General features: G+C 39.7%; 1 pseudogene; it reads right to left on the reverse strand.

Annotated features, from left to right (window-relative positions):
- The window catches only part of LOC121778973, an 88682-nt pseudogene extending 79891 nt beyond the window's left edge, over positions 1 to 8791 (reverse strand).
- Between the last annotated feature and the right edge of the window lie 1261 nt (positions 8792 to 10052).

Consider the following 10052-nt stretch of genomic DNA (forward strand, 5'->3'; position numbering starts at 1 on the left):
ACTGCCTTCTCCACCGATTCTCTCTCTCCTTCCCCAAATTCAATTTCACCCAAGTTTCCATACGAGAGCCCTAGCTCTTCTCGGTGACTCCTACCGCTGTTTGCCATTCGCCGTCGCTCCGGCTCGCTCGTTTTCCTTTTTCGAACCCTCACCTAGTCTTCTCACGACATTCCCAGCTTGGAGAGATCGAGTCGCGAGGTTCCAGCTTCCATTTGAGGTGGGGTCTGGATCGAACGACGTCGCCTCCTCAGCACGCGCTCGGGGCTGCGGAAATTCGCAGGGCTCTCCGTCGCCTCGCCGTGGACTCGCGCTGCTGGTTCGAGACTCGGAGTTGCGGAGGACCGCAGGGTTCCCCGTCGCCTCGCCGCCCATTTGCGCTGCTGGTTCGAGAAGCACGGCGTCGCTGCGGCCGTCAGCACCGCCCTCTCCGACGACACCTAAAGCTAAGTCTTCTACCCCAACTCATATCTGATTTTGTTCCTCGACAATGGTTACTCAAAATTGTTGAGAGTTAAGTCTGTGCTAACGGTGACTTGAGCATCCCCTTTGGATCTACTGTGAAATTGGATTTCTAATTGGAGAAACTGATTTTGGTAGAAATTCCAGAACTTAGCTATGCCTTCTATGTGCACGACGCCATTTCTTTGTGTTCTGGCCTGGTCTAAAGGTGTATGGGCTATATTTGAGGCATTTATCACTATTACGTTGTTTCCCTTGTGTGAGGTGTTATGTATGATGCTATGAGCTATATTTGAGTTTGAGGAAGAAAAAGGGTATGGAAGTTACCTTCTTCCACTGCTCCGATTCCCCTCCTCTGGCTTCGGTGTCGGCCTCTTTCCCCCTTTCGGTTCTGCTTAGAAATGCAGCTGATATGTGGTGTGAAGGGGCGGCTAAGGGTTGATCCCATATTTATGCACAGCTTGTAACTGAAAGCTGCTAAGTTTGTTGTGTGGCTGGAAAAAGGGTCCTTGGTTGGTTATATGTTGGCTGGTCTTGCAGCCTTCTTTAACTGATTTTGGTGGCACATTGCAGGTGTACTCAGTGGTGTACTCGTGAATTAAATGCAGCCTCTGTTGCTCTTATACTACCTTACTGTAGTAGTCTTAATTCTCTTTGTTTTTCTTGCTGCATTTTCACTGGATCTTTCATGAGTTGTGTCTTCTTTTGGCAGGTATTCATAGAGATGGCAGGGTCTGTGGTTGACCACCGAGGCTGCCCTTCCTCGTAGTCTTGCTCTCTCGGGCTTGTCTGGAATCTGGGCCGAGATGGCCTATCGACAAAGTTCTTTGGGCTTCCACCATGTAATAGTGTAGCTCGAGTTAATTTTCTTTCCAACATGTACACAAAATCGATAATAGTTGGCGTGTATTTCTTTCTAACATTTACAAATTTGTTAGCTTTGGAATTTCTGAAATTGGTATTTATACTCTTTATTCAAGAAATAAAAATACCCCATCATTCTTTATCGTAACTTCTAGCATTTCATTTCAAAATTCTCGAGAATCTAAGTCTCGGCTATTACAGGATGTGAGAGAGATTTAAGGGAGTGAGAAGAGAGGGGAGAACGGTTTTGACGTGTGTTGAGGGGAGGAAGAATTCGAAATTCCCCTTTTTTTTCTTCTTTCAATTAATTTAAATTTATTTGGTATTTATTTGCAGATCACGGAGGAGGAATATCTTCTCACTGAGGGGGAATATCTTTACAGAATCTTCAATTAAATAAAATTACAGCTAATTGATGATCAAATCAACTGGGAAAAATTAATTAAATTGGTTTAATTCACGGTCCTTTATATTTTATTTTAAATTGTGCAGTCTGCAATTTATTTATCACGGGCTGGATTTTTATAATATTTATTTAATTTATCAGATCCAACACGGAATTGAGTCCAATAAATATTCCTCACGGACATGAATTAATTAAATTCGCGCAGTCATTTATTTCACAAATCTCTAGTCCAACAACAATTAATTCAAGGACTTCGCAAAATAAAAGCATTAAATGCAAGTACTTTAGGGTTCGAAAATTGGGGTTCCAAAAAAAAACAGGGCGTTACATCATGCCTTTCCCACAGCCCTCCCAATGCATTTAATTAATTTTATCAAATGAATAGTTGGTGTTTTTATCAAATATTAAAAATCAATAAATACGAAATTAGAACTGAATATATACACAACAGAATACAATTCTCTATACTATCTACTCTCTCAATCACCATCTTTAAGATGACATGCATCAAGCTATGCCAGCATATTAGTAAGCTGGTACGATGTTTATTCCAGAAGTGCATTTTATTCTTAATGAGACAGTCAATGTTGAATAAATGTTCTGTTTCGTCACATGAGAAAGTGCTTATAAGTTGGTTTGGAGTGGACACAAGGACGGAAAGGTTCGTTCCTGGAAGATGGAAACGCTTTCAAAGAAGGCTTGTCTTGTCTTGGCAAGTACATAAATGGATTGGTCACAAGGATTAAGAGAGTTATTGAATGATAAACTTCTTAATATGATAAATTTTAATTTTGGAAATGAATTAATGGTAAATAGTTAATGAAATACTCCAATTAGGAGTACACTATTACACGAGTTAGTATAATATTAGTACTATCATTAATCATAGAATTATAAACCAATATATTTGAGTTAACAGAAATCAGAAAACAAGCCTTTGTACGAATGGGCTACTATTTATGTTTGAAGATTTGGATCACTTATTGAGTTATTGTATTCTCTTTGACATAATAACTCGAATTGGAGCAAAATTTATAAATCAGACTTTGATAGTAGATAATTTTCATATTTGATACTTCAATTGACTCGTACCGATGAGAATTTAACTCAACGAGAAATTGAACAAAAAGCCGTGGAATTTGCCTATTTCTTGTACTCCCTCCGTCCCAACTAAGTTGAGTCGTATTTCTTTTTGACAAAATAACAAAACATCAAATCACTCTTACTTTATTTCATTATCTACTTTACTCTCTCTTTATCTCTCTTACTTTGTTTCTCTTTCTTATTTTATTTTACTTTCATTTAATCTATTCAACACAATTTCTTAATCTTTGTGTCAAATAAAATCAAGAATTAATAATATCTATGTATATATTGCATAATGTTTGGAGCAGAAACACATAAAGAATGATTGAACTTAATCATATAAATTCTAGTTTTTTATTAATCTAATTAAAAGTGACTAGAAAACCAAGTGACCCAAAAGAAAATAAAATGAAAACCAAGAAGTTATAAATAAGTCCGAAAAATCGACTACAATAAGGTTGTCTTTTTGCACGAGTTTATAGAGAGAAATAGTACTTGACCAGGACAATTCTTGTTACTCGGACAGTAGTTCTGATCAATGACTATAGGGTTTGGACGTTGGACTTTGTTGGAAGGAAATCTCCACATATTAGGAGGATGATATGCAGTCATTATCTTTACCAAGAATGGGAGATATGAAATTAATGTATATTAGGTTAGCTAGATATTGTTAGTCCTATATAATGATGTACCTATGTATATGATTTTGAATAAGAAATACAAGAAACCGTTTCCCCAATCTTTTATCATGGCGTCAGAGCAGGAATGTTATTAGCTCGCAAAAAATCAGCATAGCTAAAATACCGATCTCGACCTTTTCCTAAGCCAAAATCAGATGAGAAAACCAGATCCTAAACACCAGAAACCATGTCAGACGACAAAGAAGATATCAAAACCGATCAAGAATCAGTAGCAAACCTGAAGAATAGCAAGAATGTTACAATAGCATTCAAGCTAAATGGAAAGAACTACCCATTATGGTCCACACTAATGAAAGTCAAGATAGGAGGTCGAGGAGCCTATTCGTACATCCGACGACTCGCCGGAATACGGGAGCAAAGGATATGAAGATTGAGAGGAGAACGATTTGTGGTCTTCTCGTGGATAGTCGATAACATCGAGAATGATATTATTGCCGACTTTTCCCACCATCAAACATCGAAGGCTTTGTGGGACAGCCTCGCCGTAACATTTGAGAGCAAGGCAGACCCATACTTGACTTATGACCTGGAAGACAAAGTGATAAACATCAAACAAGGGGATCTCGATCTAGAGACGTATTACCGGAGGATCCAGGGGCTGTGGATGAATGTCGATCGCTGCCAGAAGCATCCTGTCATCTGCTGCGACAAAGGAGTAACACAGTTCAGAAATCATTCAAACAACAAACGATTGATCTAATTCCTAACCGGCCTGAATCACGAATACAATTCCATCCGACGAAACATAATGAAGGAGGAGCCTCTCCCATCAGTAGAGGCAGCCTACGGTTGGGTGAAAACGGAGTTGGCTCGACACCGTATCATGTCACGAACGTCTGCCTCACCCATAGAGGAAACCCTTGGTGGAAACGCCGCCGATTCATCATCTGGGGAAATTGGGAGTGGATTCGTTGCCCACAGCCAGTGCCCACAACACAGTGGGCGTTTCCAAGGATTGACAGCCACAGAATCACTAGAATGGGAATCGGGGAGGAAAATGAGGACCGGTGGCAAATTAGGACTCCTCGTCCGACGACAGTAGGGCGAAGGGGTCAGAAACTATGTCGAGCGAGCGGAGGCGACGCCGACAGGAGGTAAATGGTTTGGTTTTAAACCAAACCCTAGAAAGTTTACTTTAATTCAGTCTTTACCCCAAAATTGTGGTGAATTAGAAAAGGGACCCCATTTTATTAAGATTGAACCTCCAGACCGTCCGAAATTAAACATTGACCCCAAATGTGCTCAGAAATATGACTTATGCCCCCAAATTGAGAAAAATTGTAGATTGAGCCCCAAACCATGCAATTATGTGTCAGAAAATTTCTTTGCGCCCTTAGAAAATTTATCCGCTACTTTTCATGTTCTAAAGGGGGTAGACACAATGAAGGGTTGGATTTTTTACTGTGGGGCAACAAACAGTATGACTCCAGATAGGAATGATTTTAGTAGCCTGAGTGAAGTTACTAAATCTTACATTAAAACTGCAAATGGGGAATTGATTACTGTTGTTGGTTCGGGCACTATTGAAATCTCTCCTACTCTCCGGCTTAAGAATTGCGTATATGTGCCTACTCTATCTCAGAGATTGATGTCTATAAGTCATGTTACGAAGGAGTTGAATTACACTCTACTAATGCACCCCGATTTTTGTATCTTACAGGATATTCGGACGAAGAGGATTCTTGGGCGTGGCACTGAGAAGCAAGGACTCTACTACGTGGACGAGATAGCTCAACATGACAGTTCAATGCTGGCTCATGGGTCCACGAAACAAGAAATTTGGCTATGGCACCGAAGACTAGGATACCCTTCTCTTGGTTATTTTAAACTTATTTTCTAAACCTTTCGCCTCTTTCTGATTTTTCATGTGAGACTTGTGTTTTGGCCAAAAGCCATAGACAATCTTTTAAGCTTTCTAATACTCGAATGAATTATATTTTTTCCTTGGGGCATGCTGATGTTTGGAGTCCTGCACCAATTACTGGTGAGGGTGGTTTTCGATATTTTGTGATGTTTATTGATGATTGCACTATGATGATTTGGATTTATTTTTTGAAACATAAGTAAGAGGTCATTGATAAGTTTATCTTGTTCTTCAAAATGGTCTAAACACAATTCCATACTACCATCAAAACCCTTAGGTCAGATAACGGGAGAGAATTCGTGAATAATCCTATGGCCCAATTTTGTAAAGAAAAATGCATGATTCATCAAACATCTTGTGCCTACACTCCAGAACAAAATGGGGTAGCGGAGAGGAAAAATAGGACAATCTTGGAAATAACTCGTGCCCTAATGCTTGAATCCAAAGTTCCTACACACTTCTGGCCCGAAGCTATAGCCACATCTGTCTTCCTCATGAACCGACTACCTACAAAAATCATCAACCACACTTGATACCCTTTCTAAACTTACCAAAATTCCCCAACATTTGAACCTTCAGCCCAAAGTCTTTGGCTGTACTGTCTATATTCATATCCCGAGGCAAGAGAGAACCAAACTATCATCCTGTGCCATCAAGTGTGTTTTCGTCGGCTATGGGATTAACCAAAAAGGTTATCGATGTTTTGACCCCCACACCAAGAAATTCATCACCACCATGAATTGCAATTTCCTGGAAACCGAATTACTTCACCATAGTTACCTTAGTAGTCAGAAGGAGAGTAATCCAGGTAGTTCTGATTCTGCGGACTACCTAAATTGGGTTGTGCTATTGTCAAACTCTTTGATTGTGGACCAAACAGATCCAGTTGACGCTGCCGCTGAGCAAGTCTCACCACAAGAGTCGTCTCATCACTACCCTCTGATCCTCCTGAACAGATATCCGAGGTAACCTCTGAACTGGGTCCCGATGAGAATACAATTCTTATTAACCATGATGATACAGAACCCTAGGAGGAAGACAATACTATTGACAGTGATACTGGAAGGTATGTACTTCCTCATCGGAGTACAAGAGGAGTCCCACCGAAGAGATATTCTCCCAAGAAGATTGGAAAGAAAAGTCGGTATGGGGTGGAAAATTTTGTGCAAAGAAATCTAACCAAGATAGCACAATCCTTTGAAGCTGCACTGTATGAGGAAGAGGAGATTTCACAGTCAGTAGAGGAAGCAATGAAACACAAGCATTGGAGAAAAGCTATGTTCACCGAAATGAGAGCACTAATGAAAAACAAGACTTGGGTGAAAGGAAAGCTGACTGAGAGAGTAAGAATTGTTGGGTGTAGATGGGTGTTTACGATAAAACGAAGGCCATATGGTACGATAGAGAGATATAAGGCTCGACTTGTGGCAAAATGGTACACTCAGACTTATGGAGTAGACTATGCTGAGACTTTTTCACCTGTAGCCAATATCAACACTGTAATGGTGTTGTTCTGGATTGCGGCTAACAAAGACTGGCCACTTCACCAATTTGATGTGACGAATGCCTTTTTACATGGTGAACTGCCGAAACTTGTCTTTATGGAACCTCCTCCAGGGTTCACTACAGAGTTTCAAGATGGGGAAGTTTGTCAGCTGAAGAAGACATTATACGGGTTGAAAAAGTCTCCAAGGGCATGGTTTGGAAGATTCACATAGGTAATGAATGGCAAAATCACGTGTTTAATTATATATGTGGATGATATTATTATCACTGGGGACGATGAGGAAGAAATGGTTGAGCTAAGGAAGAATATGTTTAGTGAGTTCGAAATGAAGGACTTGGGACTTCTCAAATACTTTTTGGGGATAGAAGTGTTGAGATCAAAGAAAGGGATTTTCATATATAAGAGGAAATATGTAGTAGATCTTCTGGCAGAGGCTGGGATGCTAGATTGCAAACCAGCAGACACTCCAATGTTCAAAATCATAGATTGTAGATAAAAGAAAAAGGGAAGCCGACGGCCACAGAACAATATCCGAGATTAGTTGGGAAATTGACCTATTTAGCTCATACTAGGCCGTATATTGCCTATGCTGTGGGAGTAGTCAGTCACACTGGGAAGCTACTCTAAGGATCGTTCGGTACTTGAAAGGGACATCTGAACATGGATTATTGTTTGAGAAACACGGACACTTAGAGATACATGGATTCACTAATGCTGACTGGGCGGGGAATCCAAATGATAAGAAGTCAACTGCACGATATTTCACCTTTGTGGGAGGTAATCTCGTGACTTGGAGAAGCAAGAAACAAAAGGTGGTGGCATTCTAGAGTGCAGAAGTAGAGTTTCGTGGAATTAAGAGTGGACTTACTGAGTTATTATGGTTGAGAAGACTTATGAAAGAGTTGGATTTGTGCCCCTCTCGATCGTGTAGACTTTTTTGTGATAACAAAGCAGCTATTAGTATATCAGAGAACCCGGTTCAATATGATCGAACCAAACATGTGGAAGTGGATCGATACTTTATTAAGGAGAACATTGAAGCCAAGATAGTTGAAATGCCATATGTCAAGCCCGAAGATCAGCTAGCCGATATCTTGACGAAGGTCGTGAACTCGAAATCTTTTCGAGAAGTATTGTGCATGTTGAGTATCGGTAACCCCGTTACTTAACTTGAGAGGGAGTGTTGGAAGGAAATCTCGACATATTAGGAGGATTATATGCAGTCATTATCTTTACCAAGAATAGGAGATATGGAATTAATGTATATTAGGTTTCCCTGATATTGTTAGTCCTATATAATGATGTACCTATGTATATGATTTTGAATAAGAAATACAAGAAACCGTTTCCCCAATCTTTTATCGGACATAATGGCATTTTGGAACAAAATATCATTTGCAAACCCTTTGCTTGGTCTCCCACCATCCCTTTATTTTCACTCCATTTTGTGTCTTTGTGAATATTACACTTTTCACTGTCACACTTTTACCCCTTCCTCTTCAAAATCCTTACCTAGGCTCCCTATGCTGAATCTCATAATTATCAAACAAAAATTTAATTTGTAGGAGATGTATTTTGGAACACAAATTAATTTTGCAAATTAAATACCTAATGCCGTGGCCAGGGCAACAACCGACGCCCTCGATCCACAGGCCGGTGGTGCCCGGCACTACCAAGATGCAGTCGTTGCTCGTGCCAATTTTTGAGTTCGAAATAGTTACCCCAATTGACAATTGTACGTGAATTCCATCGGTGTAAGGACTATTTCCAGGGGATAAAACAGTGACTCCTACTAACATCACATTTTCACAACCATTGATCACGATATGAAACATATGGCTATTTAGGGATGTCAATCCCGAGACTGTTACATTTTTTGAATTCGTAATTCTCAGTGTCTGCATCCCAAAATATTTTATAACTGGTAAATACTCCTATAAGATCTCAGTAATACCAAAAAATAGAAACGGTCACAAGGTGTTTATTAATTTCAGGTTATGTATTTGCAATATAAACATTTCTGAATTATATACAGAGAATTTGAATAAAAATTGCACGCAATGAATGCAAGAATTTGTTGGATAAAATTGGGAAAATTCCCGAGCCGTTTACAGGCAGTACTCTAACTATTACAACCGAAGAGCAATACAGATACAAGTGAAACGGAAATTACAACAAAAATAGAAAATTACAGTACTAACGATAAGTCGAGTCGAGGAAAGCCCTCTTTCCGCAAGACAATTTACGCCCCGGCTAGTGCTCACGGATTGGCGTAGTGTCCCCAAAGATAAAACGACTTCGTCCAAGTGAGTAGAAGCACCTCAAACTCACTAGGCACCGGCGAACTTTCGGAGTTTCGAGAATTGAGGAGACGATACTTCTAAAGTGGCTATATGTGAATGAGAGAATTAGTTTAGAGAGTGAAAGGAAAGCTTGTGATGTTGGTGTGTTTATGATGAATCTCCTTTCAATCTCCTCACATATTTATAGACTTTTGGGATAGATGATGTGGTGATCATTTTTTATTTTACTACTTAAGAGATAGTTATCAAATTGATAACTAAGTTGGTTATCAAATTGATAACTAAGTCCTTAAGAAGCATCTAACTTAATCAACTTGATAACTAAGTGGTTATCAAATTGATAACTACTTAAGAAGCTTCTTACTTAATCAAATTGATAACTAAGTGGTTATCAAATTGATAATTCCAACAATCCCCCACATTGGTTAGAGCTTCACAAGCTCAAACCAACATCTTAGCCACACTTCATCGGAAGAATGCATATGCATGTATGCAGACGCTAGCTTCAATTCTCAAGAAATAATATTGCATTTGAAATGGTAGCTTGGGGCTTTGAACCTTCCATAGTCAATACGATCGGGCATACCGGCGGCCTGGTGGACGTGATGCGTTGAACCATTCCTCCTTGGTGTATACCGAGACAATAGTATTGACATAATATTGTTTACAAACTCGTCAGTTCTCACGTTTGTGTCCTTTTCTGGCCATGGAACACCACTTTGGATTCATAAGTGATTTTACACATTTTGAAGCGGCCCTCACTTCTCACTTACATAGGTGATTCTTTCTCGAGTATCCTGCTATACTCTACCTCCTAGAGGTTTCCAAGAATCATTAAAAGTCAAAGACTTAACCTCTTACC

This window comes from Salvia splendens, chromosome 19 (genome assembly GCF_004379255.2).
Source record: "Salvia splendens isolate huo1 chromosome 19, SspV2, whole genome shotgun sequence".
NCBI classification, from domain to species: Eukaryota; Viridiplantae; Streptophyta; class Magnoliopsida; order Lamiales; family Lamiaceae; genus Salvia; species Salvia splendens.